Raw genomic sequence first — 27,492 nt, 5'->3', positions numbered from 1 at the left:
GTGTTTAAGATAATCCTGGAAAATATTGTCATCTCAGATAGCAAGGAAGTTCTTAAAGGTGACTAATATTACATGATGAGGCCTTAGGACTCAACTTAAAGAGGTTCTCAAAGACCAAAGATGAGAAAATTTAATAACTATAATGGATTGAAATACATGAGTTCATAACTGAAACAAAAACAGTGACCCATTTAGTTACCTTTGTGGGATTCCATTCTGGACACTTCCAGACCTCAAGAGTGAGGTTCATCTCTTTATCTGATTGTTCTCCTGTGTCCTTTATATCTTTTATAATAAACCAATAACTGTTAAGTAAATGTTTCTCTGGGTTCTGTGAGCCTCTTTACAAATTGATCCAGCCCAAGGAAGAAGTCACCGGGATCTCCAATTTATAGCCCTCTGGTCAGAAGTGCAAGTGACACCCTGGACTTGGATTTGGCATCTGCAGTGGAAGCAGTCTTGTGAGACTGAGGCCTTAACCTGTGCAATCTGAGACTAATAACTGAGTTAAATTTGTAGAGTACCTTGTCAGTGTTCATGAAGAACTGAATTGCTTGTGCTGGGAAAAACACACTGGAGAAGACTGAAAAAAATCCAGCCATATCTTTCTGGACACAAGGTTTGAAATAGTTAAATTAATGTTTAAAGTGTTGTTTCCAGGTATATGTATTTAAATGAAAGCCTGTTGAAGTTTCCTTAGATTGCCAAACTGTTAAAATAGGTAACTCTAGGTGTTTACACTAAAAGTGGTATTTATTTTTGCCTTTTGATTTTTTAGCAATGGAAAATTTTTCTACACTAAAGACCATCGAGAGAAATGGGATCATTTCTTGGTACCAAAGTCTATCATACTAGTCTTCCCTAGTATGGGAAGAAAATACAAGAACTTTTATCTGGCTGTCAGTCTGTGCATTTATATTCTTAATCTTATTCTTTTTGTTTTTGTGTATAGTTTATTGGGTCCATATTAGTACTCTAGTGCTATATGTAATTTACAATTAAGTGAATATTGGGCATGCATACTCATTTTTTAATAGATAGGGAATTATAAACAGAATGATTTAGAGACCACTGGTCTACTCACTTGAACAGTTCAGGCATGAACTGAGGGATGGCAGGCATTGGTATCATGGAGGGAATGATGTCTTGGGAATGCAAGTCTGTCCGTAGCCTCAAGTTCATAAGCCAACGGGAAGAGAAATGAGTGTTTTCAGTAATTTCAAATGTGAGATCATATACAAATCATAAATACATGTAAAATAAATCCATATTTTATCCTTACAACATCCCCATGAGATCCAAAGAACTAAATTTATAAAAGAGAAACAGAGATCCAGATAAGTTGAATCAATTAAAACATATCTAGGTGTCAAAACTAAATCTTCTAACTCCAATTGATATCCTCAGTTTTGGAGTGATAACAGTATTTTTTTGTTTGTAGGAGATGTACATTCTTATATAAGATTTGTAGACAATACATTTTTTTCCTGAGTTAAACAACAAATAATTAGCTGTAAGTTTCTATAGCAGATAATCAAATTGTACATTAGTGGGGATTAACCATAATTTTGTAGGTACTCAAAAAGACATCAGAAGTATACTTAACCAAAATAGATAAATCTTTGGTGGTGTTAAATTACTGTCCTGGATCAGCAACCTGACTTCTCAGTGTTCTAGATACCCAAAGGTAAGATTGTCTTACTTTCTGGTAACTAATCAGGCACTGACTGACAATGTTGGCACATTGCAATGTGTTTCAGGCAAACATAGTATTAGCCTTACTCATTGTTTGGAGAAAATAATGATGATAATATTTTCATCGGCTCTTTTCTGATTTGCCAGCCTATGTTTAGAAGAGTGATTGTATTCTGAGGAATGCTTGTGTAACAGCATGAAGGCTAATTGCTATTGTTCATTTAGTTTATGGCTCTTCCTAAGTCATGATTTGCAAACATTTGTAAGAATTTAGAGCACTAAACCCATTTGATTGCATACCATTTGCAAGGGGTAAGATCTTCAGTGTCAAGTATGGATGGGGAGCTATGAATTGAGACCAAAAGCTCCAAAAGGAACGCATGAAGAGTCCATCAGTAGATCAGGAGTGGATGCTGGTTTACTAGCCACAGTGCAGCAACACCGAACCCATTAGGCTTCATGGATTTGCATTCTTTGCACTCTTTTCAGGGGATCACTGATCAGTTATCAGGGTCCACGGTGGATGGGGGCAAAAAGGAAGGCAGCCCCCAACTCCCTATGGGCCAGAGAATAAGGCCAGTGGTATAAATTAAAAGTAAATTTTAAAAAATCTAAGTAGACTGTGATAGTCTCAAAGGTATACGACTTCAAAGCCACAGACTTATTATATTTGTCATGAAGCAATAAATACTTTGAAAATGAAAATACATCCCCTTTTTTAAGGGAAGACTCTGTCTGATTGGAGCAAAAATTAACCGATTCCAAGCATGACACAGTGATGATTCATTGTCAAGAGCAGATTACGCACACCAGTAGTTTCTTTAGTCATGACATTTTAAGCACTCAAAGTAAACATTTTCAAAGTGGTTGCATAACAAACTGGTAGTGCTATATTTTTCTTAATTTCTTCCTAATATGAAGAGGTCAAAAGTAGAATTGCAGAACAAGTTATTTGTGTGTGAGCTAAGATAATCTTGGCATCATGCTATAAGAATGGTTCCTTCTCCAGAGTCTATAAATGGAATAGGAGGACTGCTGCAGATGCCTTCCACGGTATGGGAGGATGAACAACTTTCTCAGATGCTCTCAGGTCATTCTCGTAAGAGGAAACTGTACTTCCTTATTATTGCTACTGTTCTGAACTTGCAACAGGAAATTTCTTTCTTGAGATACTTGATTTATAAATCTGCAGACTTCTACACAAGAACAATCTTATTCTGCTAGTTGCCCTTCCGGAATATTGATGGGAGAGTCTACTTGAGTCTCCAAGTCCACTGGGAGGATGGATGATAATTAGAAACCCAGGAGAAGTTATTTGTGAATAAATCAAGACCATTGACTGCTCTCATACTGTTTTCTTGCAATCATGGCTACAGCGAGTCAGTGCATTAATTGACCATGTATGTCTCACCATCTTGGGACACAAGAATTAAAGATCATGTGGTTATTTGCAATATATATTTTCTCTCAACAGAAAAGGGAAACAGGTCATCAACAGTGCCACATAATTCCAACATTCTGGGTCTTTCTCACGCCTACAGTTCTTCAGCACTTACTGAAGCCAAGGGATTTTTGGACATGTTAGAATTTTACTATGAGCATATTTGACTTTCAAAAGCATATATGAAAGAACTGCCATATATATACATATATGTCTGTTTACAGTCAATCCTTGAACCACTGTACTGTTATAAAGCTTGATTGGCCTTTGCTTGGTCCCTGACTGGGCAAACATTTTCAAGTTGAATAATACTTTGGTTTTATTGAAAGCCATTATGAAAAATAACCACATAAAGTTTCTTATGTATTATATACAACATATTGTTGTTTTCCATTCCAAAAGTCTTGATTTGAAACACGAGTCCAAAAATTTTCCCTTTGGAAATTAGTGCTAAGAAGAGCTTTGCTTCCCTTGAAGAACTATCAGCCCCTTTTTGCAAATGGCAATTATGTAACTGGTTGGGGCACTTGACTAGCAGGAAGCTCAGTGGTTTAATTTGGTTACTCAGTAGTATGTTTACTCTTACCTGTATGTTTTCCCTTGGATCCTATTATACGCTTCTAAATATTTATTTTTAAAAGTTTACTGTGCCTGTCTTTTGGAGCTATTCAAACCCCTCATTTAATGAAGTGGTGGGATAAGCAAATATTACAAATAAGTAACTTTTTAAAAAGGGATCAAGTTTGGGAATAAAATAAAATGACCCCGTGGAATTCCCATGGAATTACTTCCTCACTACTTAAATCAATGTACTGGAGTTTCCTCTTTGGGAATTAAGCTTGGAACTCTTTTTTTTTCATTTCTGATTGAATGCAACTTTGGGAAAATTAGCTAAAAAGCTCTACCCTAGGGAGATGTCAACGTTAATAAAATTCTAAGGAATTTGCTAATTTCTAATAAAATGATACCAACTCATAATTCTCACCATAATCACAGCCGGTTAGAATTTTATGTACTGAATACTTTCTTTTTAGATAGAGAATAGTTTGAAAGCATCAATTAAGCATTTTTCTTTTTATCCCCTCATTAATGCATGAGAAATGTGACTATTTTATCTGTAAGTGAAATTAGTAGGGAGGGAATTTTAGTCATTTTTGATGGCAAAACTTCACATTTTGAAGTTTTGAAACTTAAAATGTGTCAAGTAAACATTTTAAAATGTTGGAATGGGTATTATTTATATGATTCAAAATTCAAAAAATACAAAATTATATCTAGTGAAAAGTTTCTCTTCAAATCCTGCCCTCCAGCTGTCCAACTCCCTTCCCAAGGTGCAATCAATCTCAGCAGTTTCTGATATATCTTTTCAGAGATATTTTATGCTTATACAAACAAACATGTGTGTATATATATATATATGTTTACATACAAGTGTATATGATTTTCCCCTTTTAATAGAAAATGTAGCATACTATTAGGTAGTTGTTTTACATTTTTAAAAATTGTGCACATAATGTGTCTTGGAGATCATTTCAAAAGACTACAAGGAGCTTTCCCTTTTGAAAATTTTTTTGGTTACTAGAACATAGAGCAGTGCTTATTAACGTTGGCATGTAACACATTTGTTTAAATGCAAATTTTCTTTTAGTTTCTCTTTTCTTTTTTTTCTTCACTCTTTTCTTAAGCCCGCATAGGATGCTATTCACGGCTGTTTCATAGCTTACCAGTCCATTGTTAATGAACATTTATACTTTTCAATCTCTTGTTACTGTAAACAATGCTGAAATGGATAAGCTTATACACATCTACCATTTCTCGTGTGTTGTAAGATGAATTATGTTTAGACTTACTGCCTCAAAAGACATGTGCTTTTATAATCTTGTTAGGTAGTATGAATTGCCCTCAGTGGAGTCATTTTAATGTACATGCACATCTGCATTGTGACTGCCTGTTTCTCCACCCTCTTGCTAAGACACAGTGGTAATCAAACTTTCTAATCTTTGTGGTTCTGATAAATGAAAAGGTGTTTTCTCAATGTAGTCTTAATTTGCATTTTTCTAGTGGAGATAAAAATTATGCTTTTTTTTTTTTTTAAGGACAAAGGACCTGTAAGTTATGTGAAGTATTATCTGACCCTTAATACTGTTCCTGGAGCCTGTAGCAGGTTAACATTGGAGTTCAGAGATCAAGAACATGGCAAAATGCCCAGAACCAAGATGGAAAAAAAAAATCAACAGGCCCCATTTCAAGCATATTTGCCTTGACAAAGTCCCTGATGATGTCCCTAGAAGGTAACTTCTGTTTTTATGTGCATGCAATTAGAAGCTAAGTTTCAAATTCCCCAAGGACCACAAAAGTTGCTTCTAATTGCTGAGAAGAGGGACATCCCCCCCTCCCTTTGCTTCAATCTATCTCTTGGAAAAATGAAGTAAAACAGGTTCTATATTTATAGATAAAACTAAGCCACACAATAGAACTGTGGGGGGTTGGACCAAATCATCTGGGTCACATGAGGGTTATAAAGATTAAATGATATGTTTAACACTAGGACTATTCTGCTTAGGAAGGAAGCATGTTGCTAATTAGCATAATTGCCTCATGACTTGTAATAACTATATCAGTGCATTGATGTGTTTTTTGGTTTTGGTGCTTTTGCATTCAGGAGAATCATTCAATGGTGTTTAATGCTCTTCTCTTTAAAAATAGTCACACACCAAAAAAAAAAAAAAAAAAAAAAAAAAAAAACCACACACCTTTTAAAGTCACAGGTATGTTAGTTACATGTCTGTTTTTGCAATAGGTACATCCAAAGCAGGTTGGCACGCGAAAGAATAGAAAGACAAGATCATGAGTTAGGCTAGATGGGTTTGCATCACCTCTCACTAGCTGTGTGACCCTGAGTAAGTCACTTGACTTCTGAGCTTTCATTTCTTCAGCTGAAAAATGGAGATAATAATCTGACCTATTTACCTGGGTCTCACTGAGGAAATATTGGGACATTGTAATGTGAAAAGGCTTTGCAACTCTAAATGGCAATACATCTGTTTGTTGATCTCACGTTGCTGGTATAGAAAACTTAGTCAAATACAATATCCTCAGATTAATTCCCTGAAAAAGCTCTCTTAAAAGCTTTTAGCAAATTCAAGCCGGTTATTATTATTATTCTTTTTTTTAAATTTGGGCCTGGGTTGTCTGACAATAGCGAAGCAACGTTATTATACATATTATATATCATCTCTCGTAAGCGGAATAGCATTTTCGGAAAAGCGTTGAATGAAGGATATATCTACAGAATAAAACATTTTATGAGTCTAATAGACAGCTATGGATGAAATTCATTCAGTTTAGCAAAGAAGGACTGCCTCTGTGTTTAGAGAAAAGTGGGTCGGACCTCGTTGGTCCCCCTAAGTGTTATAGAGTCTTTCCACTTCTTTTTCCAAGGTCTTTCAGCTGAAGGCTCATTTCTTTAACCTTTCATAGGCGTTTGCTAGTCAACCTCTTAGTGGTACGAAGATAAAGCAGACCTGGAGTCGGACGCTCTCAAAAGACGGTCAGTGCCTGTTCCTAGCGACCCTCGGTCGGGATAATTCTGCAACCTCCGGGCTCCCCGCCCCCCCCGGCCCGCCCCCGCTGCAGTGCCCCGGGGCTCGCTGGAGCCGGAGGCTCGCGGGGACAGCGCGGCGGGCCGGAGCGGGAGCCGGAGCCAGAGCGGGAGCCGGAGCCGAGCTCAGCTGCGACGGCCCGCGGGGACTTGGGCGGCCCGGGACGCGCGGCTCCGCCAGGTGCGCGGGCAGCAGCCGCCGGGCGCCGCGTTGTGCACGTGGCAACAGGTGCAGCGCGGCCCTGGGCTGGCGCGGGGGCGGCGGGGGAGGGGGGGCTCGGGGCGCGTCCGCCTGTAGCCGCGAGCGTGCGGGGCTCGGGGACCCGGACCCGGACGCGGGAGCGCGGGAGGAGCGGCCGAGCCGCGGGGCAGAGCGCGGCGGGAGCTCCGGGCCCGCCTCCCGAGGTGCCGCCGCTCCCCTCCCGGGGCTCAGCGCCCCCTCCACGCCGCTCCCCTCCCGGGGCTCAGCGCCCCCCCTCCGCCGCTCCCCTCCCGGGGCTCAGCGCCCCCTCCACGCCGCTCCCCTCCCGGGGCTCAGCGCCCCTCCTCCGCCGCTCCCCTCCCGGGGCTCAGCGCCCCCTCCACGCCGCTCCCCTCCCGGGACTCAGCGCCCCCTCCACGCCGCTCCCCTCCCGGGGCTCAGCGCCCCCTCCACGCCGCTCCCCTCCCGGGGCTCAGCGCCCCCCCTCCGCCGCTCCCCTCCCGGGGCTCAGCGCCCCCTCCACGCCGCTCCCCTCCCGGGGCTCAGCGCCCCCTCCACGCCGCTCCCCTCCCGGGGCTCAGCGCCCCCCCTCCGCCGCTCCCCTCCCGGGGCTCAGCGCCCCCTCCACGCCGCTCCCCTCCCGGGGCTCAGCGCCCCCCCTCCGCCGCTCCCCTCCCGGGGCTCAGCGCCCCCCCTCCGCCGCTCCCCTCCCGGGGCTCAGCGCCCCCTCCACGCCGCTCCCCTCCCGGGACTCAGCGCCCCCTCCACGCCGCTCCCCTCCCGGGGCTCAGCGCCCCCTCCACCGCTCCCCTCCCGGGGCTCAGCGCCCCCTCCACGCCGCTCCCCTCCCGGGGCTCAGCGCCCCCCCCCCCCCGCCGCTCCCCTCCCGGGGCTCAGCGCCCCCTCCACGCCGCTCCCCTCCCGGGGCTCAGCGCCCCCCCCCGCCGCTCCCCTCCCGGGGCTCAGCGCCCCCTCCACGCCGCCCGCCTCTCTCCAGCAGCGGAGGCGCAGGCTGGGGCCGCTGGCGGGGGGGGGGGGGGGGCGGCGGCGGAGCTTTTCTATTTACAAGTTTCCCCAACTGCCCGCCCTGGCTCCACCCCCGCGGCTCGGGAGGCGGGGAGGCTGGGGCGCCCCGGACTCGGGGTTCCCGCCCGGCCGCTGCAGCCTCCCGGGGCGGGGCGGGGCGGGGTGCGGGCCGGGCCGTGCGCGCCCAGGTGCGGACGCCGCGCGCGGGGCGCCTCCGCGGGGGACCCAAGGGCGCCGGGGCGCTCGGGCCAGGGCTCCCGGGGGCTGCGCCTCTGCACGCTCCCCCCCCCCCCCCGAGGAGGAGGAGGAGGAGCTGCGGGTGAGTGCGGGGTCGAGACCCGTCCGGCCGCCCGGCGCGCGGCGGGGATGTGGGGTGGGGGCGGGGGCGGGGGCGGCCGCAGCCTGGGGGGGGGGGCGGCTCTCCGGGGCTCGCTGCCCGAGGCGGTCTGGCCGGGCCCGCGCAGCTGGCGCGGGGGGGCGGATGCGGAGCGCCCTGGAGCTGTCACCTTGGAAGTGACCGGGGCGTGGGGGGGGGGGGGGGGCTCGCAGCAGAGAGTGGCCGCGCTGTGCTGGCAGCCGGAGGCCGCCCGCCACACGCGCGCCCCGCCGGGGCCCAGCCGCCCAGCCTCCCGGCGCTGCGGGTCGCTTGGGCCCGTCCTCAGCAGAGGCACCCGGGGCTGCGGTGGGGCTCCAGGGAGGCTGCCGCAGCTCCCAAGGCCCCCTCGTGCCGTGCCTCCCTCCTTCCTGCAGCTGCCTGGTGCTTTTCTAGCTCCCTAGAAAACCTACGCCTGAATTCCGTCACCCGATTGACTGCTACGCTGCACTAATTCTTGGACTTGTGGGTTGACTCCCCTTAAATTCTCCTTTTTCAAGACTTACTGCAAGTGTGACTGAGTTATTTGTTGACTTTGACTTAGCATGATCTTGGGGTAGGAATGGAGAGATTCTGCAGGAGCCTGCAATAAAGCTTCACCTACTCTGGGAACTACTACTGAGAACTTCGTAGTTTGTGTGCTAAGAAAGGAAATCCAGTGTGTCGTGTTTGAATAAAATCAAAGTCTTATGCCAAACGGTGGTGGGGGTGGGGAAATGACAGGGTTCACGTTTTGCCAGGTGATGGGATTTCAATCATCAGCAAGCTAAATCCTTATCCCTGGGCGTGGAGGGTGGGGTGCAGGTGTTAGGAGGAGAGGGAAGGAGGGGGGACCTTCCAGGAGGGAGGGGAATAAAAAGGAAACAAGGCGCTGCTTCCTGGGAACCTATGACCTCCTTAAGGAGTCTAGATACACCAGATAGCAGTGTGTGGTTAACCCGAAGAGAAACTGAAGAGTTTGGGAATGCAATAGAGTAGACCAGCTTCTTTTTCAGGGATAATTAGGGCAGGAATTGGACAACTTAAGATGAAACAATGATGCCTTATTTACATGGTGCTTTGCAATGTGTAAAATGCTTTTATGGACTTTTTTTTCCCCCTTAAATACAGTATTCCATGAGGAAAGCTATACAAAGAAATGCTTAGAACTACTTATCCTTAAAACAAACTTAGTGGAATGGAGTTTAAATTAATATGTATTATTTATTTAACTCGTGCCAACTTTTCCCTCTTTTAAAAATCAGAATTGTAGAGAAAATAGTGCTTGTAGAAGATCTGCACCTTTTAATTCTGTATCAGTAATACATGATTACAGTTTTGGATTATTTCATCAGGTTATAAAGTTGTAGCTAGATTTCTTTCTCAGTATTTCAGTTATTAGACTGAAGCATTTAGGAAGCATGTCATGTCATGGTCCTCTTCTGTTGGCCTTGTTCTCTGTATGCTTGTTGTATAAAAATGGGTAGATTAAGAAAAAGTAGGAGTTAAATAATTCCACTACCCAAATATCACATTATTTTCTTTGTGCTTGTTCATAGAACATAGAGTTTTTTTTTTTTTTAACAGTTATATAGTTTATACAAATAACACTGTTGCATGCTGACTTTTTTCCTGCTTAGCATGAGGGAAAAGTTTCCAGGTCACTACAGTTCTCCAGGAATCTTTATTTTAGTGGCTACATAATGTTACATTATAATGAGATAACAAATTATTTATAAACTGAATTTTATTTCCAATTATTATTAAATATACACTGTTGCAACAAATATCCCTTATAAAACTTTATCTACAGGGCATATTTCCTTAGGATGTAGTCTTTGAAATACAGTTTTTGGCTCAAAGATATAGAGGGACCATTTGCTTTGCCTCCCCCACCCCCAAAAAAGAAGTCTTACCCAAGTATGATCCCGCCAACACTCTGAATACCTGTGTTACTATATGCTTGTTAATAAAGGGGGAATCATTCTTAAAAGGAAAATAATTCTTCCAGCTTTATAAGTAAACAGTGCTTTCTTGATACCTAAATTTCCAGATTGGTTGGTTTGTTTTGAGAACAGCAGGCACAAGTAGGAGGAATGGCAGAGGGAGATGGAGATGCAGGCAACCTGCTGAGCAGGGAGCCCAATGTGGGGCTCAATCCCAGGACCCTGGGATTAGGGCCTGAGCAGAAGGCAGGTGCTTAATGGACTGATCCACCCAGGCGCCCCTACTAAATTTCCAGTGATTTAATTACAAATCATGAATATCCAGAGAATTTAGTTATTTTTCACTTTTATTCACTTTTTTGAATGTAGTGCCAAATTTCTTCTGCTGGTTTGTTAGTATTTTTCTAGTTATAAGAACTTTTATGGATTAATAATAAAGTTTTGCGTTCTTATTGTAGATTTTTACCCCATAATATCTTGGCCTTTTAAAGACCAATACCATGTATTTATAGTGGTTTTGACTTTGAGATGTTCTATAATATAATGTAGTCAAGTCTGTTGACTTTCTCAATAAAATCAACACTTCTGAATCATAGCTTCAGAATTGGGTGATGATGGCGGGCGATGACTTTTAAGAGAATCTCACCACCTCCCCCCCTCAAATTCTGAGTCAGACTTTTCAAATCCAATAGAACAACCTCCAGGTCCTGGAATAGAGACTGTTGCAAACCAGATTGGGTTTGTTGATAAGAAATAGTTGTGCATGGTATAGACCATTAGGAACAACATTCTTCAAAATCAGAACAAAGTTTTAAATCCCAGGAAATGTTTCAGATCCGTTGTTCGGTGATTATGTAAATATGTGATTAGGCTCACAAATCATTTTTATTGATTTGTAGTAGATTCGTTTGTAGTGTTTTGCTAGATTGTACAATCATTACAGTTCATACTAAATTGTTGATGCATCTTTTCTTGATGTCTAGATAATGTATATATTTAAAAATTTTCCCAAGTTTCCAACACTATTCACAGATGAAACTATGGGTAAGCAGCCTGATTTTTTCCAAACTTGAGTTACCTTTCCATACTAAAAAAGCTTAAATATATCCTGAGAACTTCTAAAAGCCTTGCTGAGCATATTCTCCATCTCTTATGGCCCCCAGAGAAGCCACCAGACCATGTAGGAACCTTGAAGATGAAGCTGGTGTGTTTGTGTTTGAGGGTGTGTTAAAAAAAAAAAAAAAAAGAGCCCAAACTATCTCTGGAGGCAGGTGAGCCTTCTAGGAGATGACTGCTACTTGCCTGGCAGGGACCTGGGCAGCAGTGGCTTTGGCCTTTGGAGAAGTAAGGAGTGACTGAGGATATGTGATCCCATGCTGCAGGGAAAGAATTAGGTCATATGGGGTAGGACTTCACTGGCCTGAATTTTTTTTTTTTTTTCAGAAAACCCTGCTTTTACCAGGGTTTCCCCATACTTTGGGAAATCTGTTATAACCAGTAGCTGAGTTCAATTGGCAACTACTTCTAAAGATGTATTTTTCTCAATTGAGTTTATGCAAGATATCTCTGATTTTTTTTTTTTTTTTAAGAAATGATAGCAATACTATTTGAAATCTTCTGTGTGGGCAGTTATCCATGATATTAATGCATGACTTTTTTCTTATTCGCTTGACTCAGGATGAAAAGACTTTTACAGTTGAGGGTGACGTATTTGGGGTAAAGTATTAATCTTTACTGTGTAGATAAATACAATAAAACTTCATTCCCATATACCATAAGGTATTTTGCGATTTGCGTAAACAGTATACATCAGGGTAATCACAATCAAGGAAGAGAGGGTTTGCTCAACAAATAGAGAATAATAAGATTGAATCTAGAGGTGTTAGGTAAATAGTTTTCAATCACTTCAGAATTCCATTTTTGGAATCTTTGATTCCAAAACAACTTTATGTATTAAAGCTGGTAGATTTTCTGTAGCCTGCAGTTTAAGCCCGATATTGAAGAGAAAATACTTAAACTGTACTCGCATCCTGTTAATAGGCTCATGTCTAAACTTAGTGTTCTGTGTACGTATTACTTGCATGAGTAAAAGTAAGAAAAATCACACAACCCTCCATTCTCACATAGAAGTTTTATTTCATTTTGAAGTTGTAAAACTAAGTAGGTTTAAAGTCACTTAAAAGTTCTTTTGAGGAGACCTGTTTACTTTTTAGTAGGCCTGATTCCATTCATTTTGAGCAGTGAAAGAAGATCACATGCAGGTCATAAGCTTCTCAAACTAGCTGCAAAGGGCAAAATGGTTGCTGATACATTACTTCCAGGTAATGTGAATTTTGCCTGAAATTGTAATGATTTCATGTTTCAGTAAGAGTTCAGCTAAGTGGAAGGGCAGATCTGGCCAGCTTCCCACCATGGGCACACAGCAAGAGAAAAAGCAGACTGGGATGAAAACGGACTGAGGAGACCCCAGTGTTAGAGACCCCAGTCTTAGAGGCAAGATGCCATGGAAAGAGGGGTTTAAAACCATCAAATTCCTTATTTTCACTCTTCTACATTCTTATAAGTATTTGTACCTTGTCAATTTATACTTACACTGAATGCAAAGAAAATTGGTGCTTATGTTCGTGGGCTAATCAACTATGATTCAGCTGATCTTCTATGATTAAAACATTCCAGGACATGTGTGTCCTGAATTGGCATTGAGAAAGCAGTTCTTGAGAAGAGTAGGAAGAAGATGTGTAAAAATATATTCTGTTTAAATAAGCGTAGAGCTTATATAATGTCTGTGGCTGTGTTCCTTATGTCTTGACTTGTACTTTTTTTGCATTGGAAAAACTTGGTAATATTTAACTTGGGGATTATTTACATATATACCAGTATTGAAGAAAATGTCACTATTTCTTTATTTCAGGTGAGTGGTTCATACATGTTTAGAAGTATTCAGCGACAAATGAAAAATTCTCTTAAGTTTATCTCTGTTTTCATGATTATTAACAATAATATCAAGTTAAAACTGCATGTTCTTTTAAAACCTAGCTCACTTGGCTAGCTGCATGGAACAAAAATAGAAGCCTTTATAGATACAGGTCACATAAGAGCTGACATTGAAACATGGGCCCCCTCCTTCTCCCAGCCTTTGTGTCAAGTCAGTTGAGCTGTATTTACCAGAATACTACCAGTTAAATCACCTCTTGCTATAAAAATCCTGTTCTTTAGTTATATAATAAATTACTATACTATAGGCCTCTTATCTAGGCAAGTTATGGAATTGAACCATATGTGCATATTTCTACTAACCTAATTCAATACGTTGTCATTTGAGCCAGGGTTTCAGAATTCCTACTTGTTGGTGAAAAAGTCCAAAGGATTGGAGAAATGAGAAGTGGGTTAAAAAGGGTAAATTTTTACACTTGCAAGAAAAATACACTTGTTTTATTAGATCTTCAATCTAGACTCCATGGATATAATGCAGTCATTTATGCAGAGTGTATAGTTAGGATAATGTTTTCACATTAAATGGTAAATGGCATGAGCGAGAATCCTTTCTGTTAGAATTTGAAGTTTGCTAAGTCTCAGGTCATGTATTGAGCACTTCCTGTGGGCAAACACGGCAAGGTAGAAGGGCACAGATGTGGAAAAAACTTTGGCTCCAGTTTTCAGAGGAGTCAGCAGAAAAGTCCCCAGAGTGAGGTTTTGGAAATGTTACTATTGAGGGTCCTAGAAATATCCCTCCCAGATCTTGAACATTGTGCCCTATGTTGGAAACTCTACCTGCTACTTTGACTAAACTTTGGTAAAACTAAGGCAGTTTTGACATTTTTGGTTATCTAAAGATTCTTAATCTGGTGTGGTTTTTTTTTGTTGTTTGTTTGTTTTTGTTTTTTAAGATTTGTTTATTCATGAGAGACACACAGAGAGAGCCAGAGACACAGGCAGAGGGAGAAGCAGGCTCCATGCAGGGAACCCAATGTGGGACTCCGGACTCGATCCTAGGACCCTGGGATCATGGCCTGAGCCCAAGGCAGATGCTTAACCACAGAGCTACCCAAGTGCCCCTCAAGACTCTTAGTCCTTAATCAGGAATCAGGATTACTCCTAGAATTGTCAAGAAGCAGGATACTTAGCAGTGTAGTCTAGTTTCACCTGCTTGCTCTGGACAATCTTTTCAGTGACCTCTTCCAACATAATTTTGTTAAAACTTGTAAGCTTCTTGAGGATAGGGTCTGAACCTTACGATGTCGGGTACATTTGCAGTTTTATAATTATTTGTACCAGATGTAGCCTGGGGTAAATCCTCTAGAGCACTAATGGCATGGGAATTTGAGATTCTTTCCTCCAACAGCCACAGCTCCTCGAAGGTCTTTTTAAAGCCAGACACAATAGTTTACTTTTCTAGACTCCTTCCTCTTTGTCCTGTTCCTCGCACTCTTCCCCTCACCCTCTGGGGGAGACAGCAAGCAGAGAGGTGGCTCACCCTGCGTCCTTCTGAAAGCCTGTGCCTTTAGGCATTAGGGTAACATGAGCTGGAAGGTGTGAGGTTCGTATTCCTTCGGAGTTATAATTCTGTTTTATTACGAAGTGCCATTCTCAAAACATCTGGCAAGCCCATGTGCAAATACTTGAGCAGAATTAATTCCACTTGTGCTAATTTATTATAGTCTCCTTTTGTACAGTCACAGTCGACAGTTTCTCAGACTTGGGCTGTTTCTTGTTTAGAGAAATATGTACTTACATTTTAAAAAGTAATTCAGATGAAGTTTCAGTCTAGGATTCTTCTTTCTCTCATTGCATTTAATAAGATTTGTTTCAAGAGTTTTTTCGCCTTTCTGTAAAACTTCTTTACGGCCCACAAGACTTCCTGGTTATTGAATTTGATTCTGTACTCTTAAGAGTTGACTTTTTGTTTAATGCTTAAAAAGTCTTGATGGTGCTTTATGGAGATGCTAATTGCAACTCTGCAAAGGAATTTACTAATACATTTTAATTCCAATATAAGAGGGGAATGGGTTTAGTCAATAAAATGGGAATGGACATAGGAAGAGTCCTGCATTTCTCTTTTCATAAAAAATCTTGAAATGGTTTTATATTGCAGGTATGACTGTTAGGTTACAAAATGGTTGTATCTTGTTATGCCGAACACAAAATTTGAAACCTTATATATGTAACCAAAGGAAAATTATTTTCTACTTAGTTTAATTATTAGCCTCCAGGGCAGGGTATTGCCTTTTCCTCCCCTTCCTTTCTCTTGCTTTTATTAAGATTGGAATAATAGAAGAGGTATTTCATCATTTTGGCTAGATCTTGTTCACCCTAATATCCAGTGTGAAACCTTGGAGACCTACTTTGTTAATAGAATTGGAAAAAGTGTTACTGGCATCCAGTACATTCGGTATTGGATTATAATGGAGAGTACACAGACTTCAAAATATGACCAATTTGGGCTCATGTCTGAGCTCTTCTGTGTTAGCCATGTGGGTTTGGCAAGTTACTTTCCTCTTTTGTACCCTTTCCCCCCTCATCATGACAGTGGGGGTAATACCCATTGCTTGGGGTTATCACACCACAGTGCCAAATATATGGCACCTTTTCTGATTTAATTTCTCAGTTGAATTTTGAGAGAATGGTTGCTTGGGCCTGCTTGTGCTCTCTGCTGGGAATTCAATTCCGGGCACAGGAGCCTGATAACTTTTCCTCTTGCTTAAAAAGAACTGGTTTATACCAGTAATGATTGAGAATATTTATTTTTGGACTCCAGCTTTGTTACCTTTTGGTTTTCTTTGGAGTTCTAGTTTAGGGGATTGCTGATATTTGGTTATATTTGAGCTGTAGTTTTTAAAAATCGAAATAGAGATGAAAATCCCAAAGTGCCTGTGTGTGTGTGACACACACAAATATGATTAAAATTAAAGTGAAATAATAACTCTGGTTTGGGAGAGTACCTTATAAGTTTGACATTAAGGACCTTTAAATTTATTTAGCACAGCAACATTTGAAGTAGACGGTATAGGTTATGAGAGGTCTGTTTTATTACAGGAGAAGATTGACTGGAACTACTTGGATAAATGTTTTATATTACGATGAGTCAGTTATAGAACCAGGATCAGGACCTGGGTCTTCTCTCCTGGTCTATTCTATACTTCCGGTAGAATACTGATATTTGACTACTTTTAATGCCATAAGAAGTAATCACTGTTGCTAGGATTTTCTTTATATTGGTGCTGAAGTGGGATCAAAAGCGTCACTGGTTTGAGTATGTGACATTTCAGTTGACATTGGTTGGAATTAGGGCTTGTTATTTTTCCAATAACTACAGAACATAAAACAGAATGTTAAATCCTGTAACCAACTAAGATTTGTAGCACAAATGGAAAATTGATAGTTCTATAATATTTTGCAGCTTTTACACCACTTCAAAGAGAACCAGATAAAATTCTGACAGTCATCTGAATCATTAGATTGTGTACAATAATACATTGTAAAATGTACCCATTTTACAGATAGCAGCCCAGGGTCATGTATGTTGAATAGGGATTAATACTTGTTTTTCTGAAACACTTTTTCCTATAGAAATACTGAATCCTATTTCCTTATTTTAAGCTACATGGAGGCAGGCAATTCTTGGGCAGATGGAGTTAATCCCAGGTAGAAATTTAACTAGAAGGTGAGGCCTGGTGTCATCAGAACGGGGAAGAGAATGTCTCATAAAACCAGTTACATCCTGAGTATCAGTCATGGTTTTTAGCCCTAAAGGTCAATAGTTCTGTGTTACCAAAATGACTTCTCTGGAATGTATGGTGTTAGGACTTGACAAGTAGGTCTCTTTAGGGAGGTTGGCTCTTTCTTCCTTGGGGCTGACCCTATTAGTTTGATGTACTTACACTGATCCATTAAAGAACTCTTATTTGCCAATGGAAAGCCTAACATAGGTAATCATTTTCCAAGTAAAAGGTACAGGAAGTTGATGTTTAATAAAGGTTGGGAGATAGTGTGAAGTGCCAACTTGCATAACCACACACACACATGCTGACATTTTTCAACTGGTCTTGGCAGGATTCAGATGGAAAATTATTTCCTTTTAGCCAAGTGGACTCTGAGGAGATGCGGCAACTGTCTGAATGATTCTAAACAAGGAGCTGCTCATAGGCATTTAACGCTTTCAGGCAAAAGAATTCATTTTAGCTTAAAACTCTGTCCTGCATACTGTGTCTAGCCCCATTTCCCTACAAAAGCTGTGCTACCTTTTGAGGAATTCCTTTACAGAACTGTGTACAACTTGGAAACAGAAGAATGCAGAGTCTTCACGTCAAGTTGTATCTTTAGCCAAACTGTACAGTCCCTGGCAGTGGTCCTTGACAGGCACTGTGTGTAAGTGATGCTATGGTTTTAGTGGTTTACTTTTAGAGGGACAGCCAGCCCCTTCTATATGGGCTCTGTGGCATCCTGGAATGTGGTTTTACTGTTTTTTGACTCTCCTGCTTCTTAACAATTCTCGTGAAAAAGCTTACTTTGTGATGGAATTCATGTCGACCATATGATGTAATCTCTTCAGGAGGAAGAATTTAATTTTGTTCACCTCTCTGTCAGGAGTACTTAGAATAGTGCTTCTGTTAAGGCACTTAATATTTTAGTGTCTCAGTGGTCTCTTGATTTGAGACTGTAGGTGCCTGGTATGTGGTCCTCAATTGCTTTTCAAGATGATTTCCAGTCTGGGGCTATAGTGCCCTATAGGGTCCTGGACAAAGCCTCCTCTTCTAGGAGGGTTTAGGTGAACGTGTATTGGAGCTAACAGTAAAATGAAAAACTGGAGAAGTAAAGCAGGTCTCATTTCCACAAGATCAGACAAATATGGTAGTTCATGTAGTCAACATGCAAGATTTTCAAGAGGGTCAGAAGGATTAGTTGAAAAGTAGATTATAGAACAAGAACGGAGGGGAGTGGGGGGAGACCTCTGTAGGTTCCAGAATGGGTCAATGGATATATTTGGGAATCTGTGCCGTTGTTTACTGGCCACATGATCTGTGAAAAAAATTTTTGATTGATATAAAATTAAGTATCACACAATGTACCTAGGTCTTGACAGATAATCTCCCATGTGAGCAATGGTCAGACCAGTTGAGATCTAGAACATGTACATCTCTCCCTACCCAGAAAGTTGCCTTGACTTTCAAGTCAAGTTGCTAAGTCATGGTGCTAAAGTGAGGGTAGTTAATAAAGCTGTAATAATAACAACAAGGTTGTTGACAGTATAACAGTAGCAACTAACAATTGTACTTGTTAGGAAGTTTCCAAAAATTTCATTTCACCCCTAAAACAACTCTAAGGAATGGATTGTTACTGTTGCATCAGTTTTTAAGGAGGAGGAAAATGAGGTCAAGGTTATTTTTGGCTTGGCCAAGCAAGTCAGGTAGCCCAGTAACTGAGCACATGAGGGAGCCCTCCATGTCTAGGCAATTGTACAGAGCTGGGGCTGTGGCTAGCAAACGTTAACCTTATTAGCTGTGGGAAGGAAGGTGGGTAGAGACCAAGAATACACATTTGAACTGGGTTTTAATGTCCATTGTTACTCATTAACTATGTTCCTTGGGCAAGATCTCCCACTTCTGGAGAGATCTATAAAGGGGAAGAGGTGTAGGAAGGAGGTAACTGTCATGGAGCCTGTCTGTTATGGGGCTGTCACCTGGGAGGACAACTGTGAAAGCACTTTGTGGACTTCGAAGGGCTGTGGGCTGACATCCTTACTTCTGTGGAAGAATTCACTGCCTGCTTGCCCATCCTAGCCTCACATATTTCATAGACTGTGGGCAGACAGGGAGGGAATGACAGTGTGTCACAGAGATGGTCCCCACTTGACAGTCTTGATGGGCCGAACAGTGTGTTTACTCAGCTTTTTCTCTCACAGGTCTCTTTGACATTCAAGGCCTTAGTGTTTCCGCTATTATGTCAGCCAACCTCTACAATATTTTAAGTGTCCTTAGTTGGCAAAATTAAAACCCGACTTTCTCATGTTGTCTCTCCAGATTTTGGGAGGGAAAATGTTACTAGTTGGTAAAATCTGAAAGGCTCAGAAACACTCACCTGCCTATTCTTACCCCCCAGTCCAAGCTTTGTCTTCAGGGAGCTACACTCATTCTCTCCTTGTCCACACCAGTGGAATCCATCCTTTGGGTCCCCTAATGTTGAGTTCCACCTCTACTTTTGCAGCTTTTGTAGTTACTTACTTGTACTTTCTTGTGTTAAGTATTGGCTCTTTGAAGGCTCCTTAAACACGTGGACTGTTGTGACCATTGTCTCCCTACCACAGCAGCTGGCATGTGGTAGGCAAGTCATCAGTATTTGTTGAATGAATGAACATTCTTCTAGCAAAAGTCACTTTATATCAGGAGTATGGAAATGGGCACGGTGGTGCATGAAGTGACTGACTCCCCACTTAACTTCTCTGGGACTGCTCTAGTCCTGTTGTAGGGGATTCCTCTTTTTGTAGCTAATTGGAGGTTCTGAATTTTTTTTTTAAATACTGAAACATTATCTGCTGCTTGAAAGTCTTTATTATTAAGAGAATAATTGTAAGAAAATCGGTAAGGTTTGGATAGCTAACTATAACATCTGGCATTTATGTAATGGTAGGAATAGAATTTTTCTAAATTGTAAATGTGGATTAAGTTAAATCACACATTTTAGGTATAAAAGCTAATTTAGAAAGTTATTATCCCAAATGAGAGATGTTATTTTGTTTAATGTCTGATTAAAATACTTTATACAGGGGTTGGAATCCTTTAGAGAAAGGCATGAGTAGATCCTGAAATTCTTCATTTTAAAAAAAAATCGGACTGTTGAATTCCACAAATATCACTTGAGTGAGCATGGATACAACCTTTTCCCTCCCATTTCTAAGTTTGAATCTTCTTGCATCCATCTCTTCCTTTAAACTCTGGGCCAGCCAGTCATGTCATCAGGGCCCATACACCTGTGAAATAAGAGCAGTGTTCCTGGCTTTGGTAAGTTTGAGATTTCTTGACCATACCTGAGCCAGAGATTGCTGTTAAGGATGGAGTCCTATTACTGAATTGTTTCTTTTGAGAATTTATTGCTGAGGGTAGTTACTTAGGAGCTTCTGTTTTGATTGACTTTTATGTGCCATTGATACTAAAGGCTATTGCAGTCAGGCTGTCATAATTGGTAGCCAGACTTGGACCCTTCTCATGAACCTAAAGATTTTGCATTAAACACATTAGCTTTAGAAATACAAAGCCAAAAAAAAAGCTCAATATGTGAGTTTCCAAATTTTTCTATAGCACAACCATATGCATATTCCATGTCTTTTAAAAAAATTATACCATCTATTCCTCCAAATCTGTTGAGGACAGACTCTAAGATCCCATAGGATCCCTTTTCCTACTCTCCCTTCTGAGAAATAAATAAAAAAAAAATTAGCTAATTTTGGAGCAGTGAGATTTTTGTTCTGCTAATGAGGGTAAGGGAGGGGACTTGGCTGGGTTTCTTGCTTCCTGAGGTCCATGCTCTACTTCTTTGTTCTCCTGGCACACTGCCACATTCAGCAATCCTTCATCCCCAGAATGGATGGAGAAAGGACATCGGAGCAGAGGTGTGTTCATCTTTAGGGCCAGAGACTCCCAAAGAGCAGATGTCACAGCCAGAACCAATGAGTGAATCTTCTTTACTCATTGGTTCAAGCTTGTCCTTTCAAATACAAAACCCAGTGTGTGTTATCCTTAACATTTTCATGAGGTCTTCATTTGATGGTATCAGGAGAAATCTGGAGAACAAGCATTTTTGATGCTGTCAACCTGTGGGTTCAGAAAAGATGCACAGTTCTTTACAAAATCCAAGATGGGGGATGAGTGAAAGAGATGAATTTTGATGTGATATGATATCCTTGGAGGAAAGGTATAAAATGAAATATATATACATGTAGTTTACCCTATTCTTTCAGATGTGCTCTCCCTTGAAATTTCAGTTACCAAATATTCAAACCTAGTTTGAGGTTCTTCTGCTTCATTTTAGTAGTGAGCTGGAAAAACCAACAAAACGCTTAACTTGAAATTTGTGTTACTATAGTTGTCTTTAATAGAGGTGTAGCAGTGATGGTGTAGAGTTTTAACATCAGATATATTTAGTGTTTCTGGTAGGCCTGTACCAATTATAGATGTTATAGTATGTGGTTATATTTATAAATAGCACAAGGAGATACTTAGCTTTTATTATACCATCTTGGTATATTATTCTTTTTTTTTTTGAAAGGTGACTAAAATTTTCTTTGAATATTTTTATCAAGATGTACCTCTTTCCAGGGTTAATAAATCCAAAATTTCAGTGTTGCTACTGGATATGATGTTTTGGGGAAAAAAATAAATCAACCAAATTGCTTTAAATTTTTTAGCACATGGGTTAAAACTTTCAGAAAGGTAGAAAATCTCAGCTTTGGTGTTTGGTTTGTTGTTTTTTGCCTAATGAAATTATGGATACCATGGATTGCATGTCTGGAATGGGAGCCCAGCCTTGATTGGGCCAAGTGAGGGTGGTGGGTGGGTTGGGCTGTAAAGATCATGACCCTGCTGTGCTTGGGAGGTCATTCTCCTTTGTAGCCTTTGGGAGATTCTTGTAGTGGAGTGTTGTTAATCCTACTGGGACTTGCCTGGCTCCTGAAGGATTTCTCTCTGCTTCATGATTACCTAGGGCCAAGTTAGGAATCAGAGAGGGGCTGCTGGCCTAAAAATAGTCACAGTTTGGGAGGAGGGCCTGAATGGCACAGCGCCACTGTTCCCTTCCTGCTGCCAGAAGATGATGCTATAAGGAGAGCGTCAAATGGGAAGAGTGTGTGTGTGTGTGTGTGTGTGTGTGTGTGTGTGTGTGTGTGTGTGTTTGAGGACAGGTGTGAAAAATGTAGAAGAGAGTGAATGTTTTCTTCCTGGCTTCTGTAGAGGGAGATAAAATGTTTTTAGAGATTGACTTTCAAAAAGCCTTAGAAGTAGTAAAAGCAAATGTGGGAGGCTGTTCTTTTTATGAGACTAGGCTTAGTGGGATATATTTCTAGATGTTTCTAATTTGTAAGAAAACATTTTGTATTTAATGTTGGTCACAGATTGTTGAGGAATGGAAACAGTGATGTGCCTTGTTTCCTAAAGTGCTTGAGAACACAGAGTGAAGCATTGTTTGAAAACTTGAAGATGACAGGTCATTTAAACAGACATTTTTTTCTGATTCAAGTGTAGGTGACATACATTAGTATACTAGTTTCAGATGTACAACAGCGATTCAACCTTTTTGTATTACGAAGCAATCACAATAAATCTAGCTAACATCTATCACTATATAAAATTTTTGCAACATTAACTATATTACCTATGCTGTACATTGTATTCCATGTCTTATTTTATAACTAGAAGTTTGTTCCTTTTAACCCTTCTGCCCATTTTGCCCATCTCCCTGCCTTGCTTCCTTGTAGCACCCACTAGTTCTCCATATTTGATTCTGTTTCAGTTACCTTTGTTTTTGTTTTTTAGGTAACACATTTATTGTAAAGTTATGATATTGTCTTAGTATGGCTTATTTCACTTGATATAATACCCTCTAGGTCCATCTGTATTGTCACAAAGGGCAAGATTTCATCTTTTTTATGGCTAAGTACTATTCCATTGTATATACCCCATATCCTCTTTATCCATTCATCTACTAGCGGACACTTAGGTTGCTTCATATCTATTGTAAATATGCTGCAGTAAACATAGGGGTGCATATATCTTTTCAAATTGGTGTTTTTTCTTTGGATAAATAGCCAGAAGTGGAATTGTTGGACCATATGATAGTTCTCATTTCAATTTTTTGAGGAACCTCCCTACTGTTTTCTATAGTGGCTGTACCGGTTGTATTCCCACGAACAGTACAGGATTCCCTTTTCTTTACATCCTTACCAACACTTGTTATATCTTCTTGATACTAGTTATTCTAACAGATGTGAGGTGATACCTTGTGGTGTTGGTTTGTATTTCCCTAATGATTATTGATGTTGAGCATCTTTGTGTGTGTCTGTTGGCCTTCTATGTGTCTTCTTTGGAAAAATCCCTATTCAAATCCTCTGCCCATTTTTATTTATTTATTTATTTATTTATTTATTTATTTATTTATTTATGATAGTCACAGAGAGAGAGAGAGGGGCAGAGACACAGACAGAGGGAGAAGCAGGCTCCATGCACCGGGAGCCCGACGTGGGATTCGATCCCGGGTCTCCAGGATCGCGCCCTGGGCCAAAGGCAGGCGCCAAACCGCTGCGCCACCCAGGGATCCCCTCTGCCCATTTTAAAATCAGTTTGCTCTTCCAGTGCTGAGTTATAAGAGTTCTTTATATATTTTGGATATTAACCCCTTATTGGCTATGTCATTGCCATTCAGTAGGTTGCCTTTTCAGTTCTTTTTTTTTTTTTTTTAATTTTTATTGGTGTTCAATTTACCTACATACAGAAAAACACCCAGTGCTCATCCCGTCAAGTGTCCGCCTCAGTGCCCGTCACCCATTCCCCTCCACCCCCCGCCCTCCTCCCCTTCCACCACCCCTAGTTCATTTCCCCGAGTTAGGAGTCTTTATGTTCTGTCTCCCTTCCTGATATTTCCCAACATTTCTTTTCCCTTCCTTTATATTCCCTTTCACTATTTTTTATATTCCCCAAATGAATGAGAACATACACTGTTTGTCCTTCTCCGATTGACTTATTTCACTCAGCATAATACCCTCCAGTTCCATCCACGTTGAAGCAAATGGTGGGTATTTGTCGTTTCTAATTGCTGAGTAATATTCCAGTGTATACATAGACCACATCTTCTTTATCCATTCATCTTTCGATGGACACCGAGGCTGCCTTTTCAGTTCTTTGATGGTTTTTCCTGCTGTGGCCCCACTTATTTTTGTTTTTGTTGCCCTTGTCTAAGAGACAGATCCAAAAAAACATTGCTAAAGCTTTTGTCAAAGAGATTATGTTTATGTTTTCTTCTAGGATTTTTATGGTTTTGGGTCTTATGTTTATGTGTGTAATCTATTTTGAGCTTATTTTTATGTATGGTGTAAGAAAGTGGTCCGGTTTCATTCTTTCAGTTGTCCAGTTTTCCCAGCACCATTTTGAAGACTTTGCCCACTTGTATGTCCTTGCCTTTTTTGTCATAGATTAACCATACAAGTGTACATTTATTTCTGAACACATTCTGTTCCACTATTCCATGTGTTTTTTTGGTACCAATACCATACTGTTTTGATTCCCATAGCTTTGTAGTACAAAGAACATATGGTATTATATGTTAATATAATAGAAATATGGGCACCTTATGCCTCAGCTTTGTTGTTCTTTCTCAAAATTGCTTTGGTTATTTGGGTTCTTTTGTAATATAAATTTTAGGATTATTCTACTCTGGGGGAAAAATGGCTATTGGTATTTTGATAGGGATTGCATTGAATCTGTAGCTTTGCTTTGGGTAGTATGGACATTTTATTAATATTAATTCTTTCAAGCCCAAGCATGGCATAGATTTCCATCTATTTGTGTCAGCTTCTATTTCTTTTATCAGTGTCTTATTTCGGAGTATAAGTTTTTCACCTCCTTGATTACATTTACCCTAGGTATTTTGTTCTCTTTTATGCAGTGGTGGACCTATACATTTTATTTATTTATTTAAGATTTTATTTATTTCTTCATGAGAGACACACACAGAGAGAGATAGAGGCAGAGACACAGGCAGAGGGAGAAGCGGGCTCCATGCAGGGAGCCCAATGTGGGACTCGATCCTGGGACTCCAGGATCATGCCTTGGGCTGAAGGTGGTGCTAAACTGCTGAGCCACGCAGTCTGCCTGGACCTGTACATTTTAAAATAAGGTTTCTGGGAAGATTGTTTTACTTACTAACACTTTAGATATCTTTGGTACACATTTTATGCTGAAGCCCTATTGGTTAGAAGAAATTTCTGTCTGAAAGTGATAGACAATCTCTTTCAAATGGTGGCTGTTTTCTGAGTATAATAGATTCAAAACTTTAGTATTTATTTTCCAGTCTCCTTTTCTATTTAAGGTGAAACAAGATTACTTCAGAAATTTAAAATATCTGTGATCAAAAGACCAAGATCTTTGTTTTCCCTCCCAGCCTTCAGGGTGACTGGGAGATCTGATGAGATAAGAAGTAGAGAGTATTTTGTTTGAACACATTGATTTAGGGATGGATGGTTATTGATTTTTTTTTTTTAAGATTTTATTAATTTATTCATGAGACACACAGAGAGAGAGAGAGAGGGAGGGAGGCAGAGACACAGGCAGAGGGAGAAGCAGGATCCATGCAGGGAGCCCAACGTGGGACTTGATTCTGGGTCTCCAGGATCAGGCCCTGGACTGAAGGCAACACTAAACCGCTGAGCCACCTGGGCTTCCCGATTTTTTTTTTTTTTTAATTAAAGGGATCCTTTCACTGCATCTGAGTGTTGATTATTAAGTTTAAGCAATATTCTCTGATTTAGGGGTAGCAGAAGGACTCACTTGACTTTGAAGATATTTCTTACTACCTTCAATGCAAAGGCTAATGTATTGCTAACTTCTATATGAGTGGGTCTATATTTTTTGCATCATGAGGGCCCACAGAGGGCTTTGAGAGGGGATTTCCAATGAGCTGAATTAAAATGCAGAGAGCTCATTCTGATTGCTTTGTGGATAATGTACTGTAAGGAGGCAAGAGGCTAATGATTTACTTAGTCCTTCAGGAGAGGGAGATGGGTGTCTTGGACCTGGACTAATAGGGAAGGTGAGAAATAGTTGCATTTGGAATGTGGTGCCTATTTGGGTTGCTCACAAGTTTAAGAGGGGAAAGAAAGGAATCAAGGCTGACTGCTAGTTATTTGGCATGGTCAGCTTGGGCTCGTAGAGACGTCTTTTATTGCAAATAAGGAACACTTGGGCAAGAAAGAATTTATGTGAGTCTAGAAACCTGAAGTTCTTTTAGATGCAGGAAGTTTGAGATGCCTGTTAGATAGGCAGGTGCAAATGTTGGGTTAACAGTTGAGTCTTCAGATCTGGAGCTTTGGGGAAAGATCCGGGCAATGAAATGCTTGTGGGGCTTGCCATCAAACAGAATGTATTTAAAACAAGATGATGATGAGTGTAGGATGAGAAGGGGAGTAAGGGGCTGAGCCATGAATTACTCCCAACATTAGGAGGTTGGTCAGAGAAGCCAGCAGAGGACTTGGCTAAGGAGCAGCCTGTGAGTTGAGGAGGTAAAGGGAGAGGAGTGCCTCTGAAGCCAAGTAAAGGCAGTGTCTTGGAACTTGAACCCTATAGTGTGAAGAGTTTGCTTATCAGACAAAGGACACTTCTGTTCACTTTCTTGGTAAGTAAATGTATGTTTAGTGATTATTTAGAATCTTGATAAGTTTGAGGAAACCATGGCAAAGTCAGCCAAAATTAAAAACAAGTACAGTACCTCCCTTGAAAATACCAGAACAGGAGATTTAATTACCCTTAGGCAGTCTCCTTTCAGGAAACTGTATACATTCTATTAGTCACTATTGAAATCTCAACAGTGGATGCAGGAACCATAATATTCTTTGAGGGCCCCCCAAATCCACAACATTTTTAAATATCTGGCTGCTGGCCATAATGCTGTTTTGAGAGCTTTGTTTGCTTACCTAGGAAACCTCATTCTGCATTATATCGAAATATTAAAATATAACCACTTCGTATATTTAAACAGTTGAGTTGCTATTCAGTTGTTATTAACTGTTAATATAATAGAAATCTTTCCATTCTTTTCGTCTTCCCTGTTACTTATTCCTCAGCTCTCAGCTAAACATCTGATTTGTTCTGAGACTTTCAACCTATAATAGCAACCAGAAAAGCCTGTGCTTTTTTCTTCACTGACTACAATTTTTGTTTGTATGGTTGTTTTGTTTATTTTGTTCACTCTGTAGTAACCCCTAGAAGAGTGTTGGGCACATGTGGGTACCTGATAAATTTGAATGCCATCCAGTATTAGAAAAGAGGTGCTTCAGTAGCTTTGGTTTGGTTTCCAAGCTCAGTGTCTCTATCTTTAAGTCAGATTGGCTGAGGTATCATTTAATCATGGCAAAAAATTGGCCTTTTTAGGTGGATAGTTCATTCAACTTCAGCAAATATCATCAGCCACAGTAAAATTAGGAATTTCCATCATGCAGTTTCTTTCTTTCCCTTTCAGCCTGTTCCTTGACTC

At 41.0% G+C, this 27,492-nt stretch overlaps 1 protein-coding gene and 1 long non-coding RNA gene across 9 annotated transcripts in view; one reads left to right on the top strand and one right to left on the bottom strand.

Annotated features, from left to right (window-relative positions):
- Nucleotides 1–2,171: 2,171 nt before the first annotated feature.
- On the bottom strand, nucleotides 2,172–6,749 carry LOC112908917 (uncharacterized). Its single transcript, XR_003233012.2, has 3 exons — nucleotides 6,661–6,749; nucleotides 5,890–5,921; nucleotides 2,172–2,251 (listed from the first exon to the last, which is right to left on the bottom strand). It is a non-coding gene; the product is annotated as an uncharacterized lncRNA (long non-coding RNA).
- The window catches only part of MTUS1 (microtubule associated scaffold protein 1), a 167,692-nt gene continuing 146,774 nt past the window's right edge, over nucleotides 6,575–27,492 (top strand). For 2 of the 8 annotated variants that reach the window (XM_072763637.1, XM_025984531.2), the window contains exon 1: nucleotides 6,575–6,686. The gene's annotated coding sequence lies outside the window, so the exon portion shown is untranslated. Of the gene's footprint in view, nucleotides 6,687–6,770; nucleotides 6,967–8,144; nucleotides 8,285–27,492 lie in introns of those variants that run through there. The other 6 variants (XM_025984532.2, XM_025984530.2, XM_072763635.1 and 3 more) reach the window with 4 other exon arrangements.

This window comes from Vulpes vulpes, chromosome 7 (assembly GCF_048418805.1).
Source record: "Vulpes vulpes isolate BD-2025 chromosome 7, VulVul3, whole genome shotgun sequence".
Classification (NCBI taxonomy): Eukaryota; Metazoa; Chordata; class Mammalia; order Carnivora; family Canidae; genus Vulpes; species Vulpes vulpes.
Note: the sequence above shows the minus strand (reverse complement) of the source record. Positions and strands in the feature narration are given on the sequence as shown.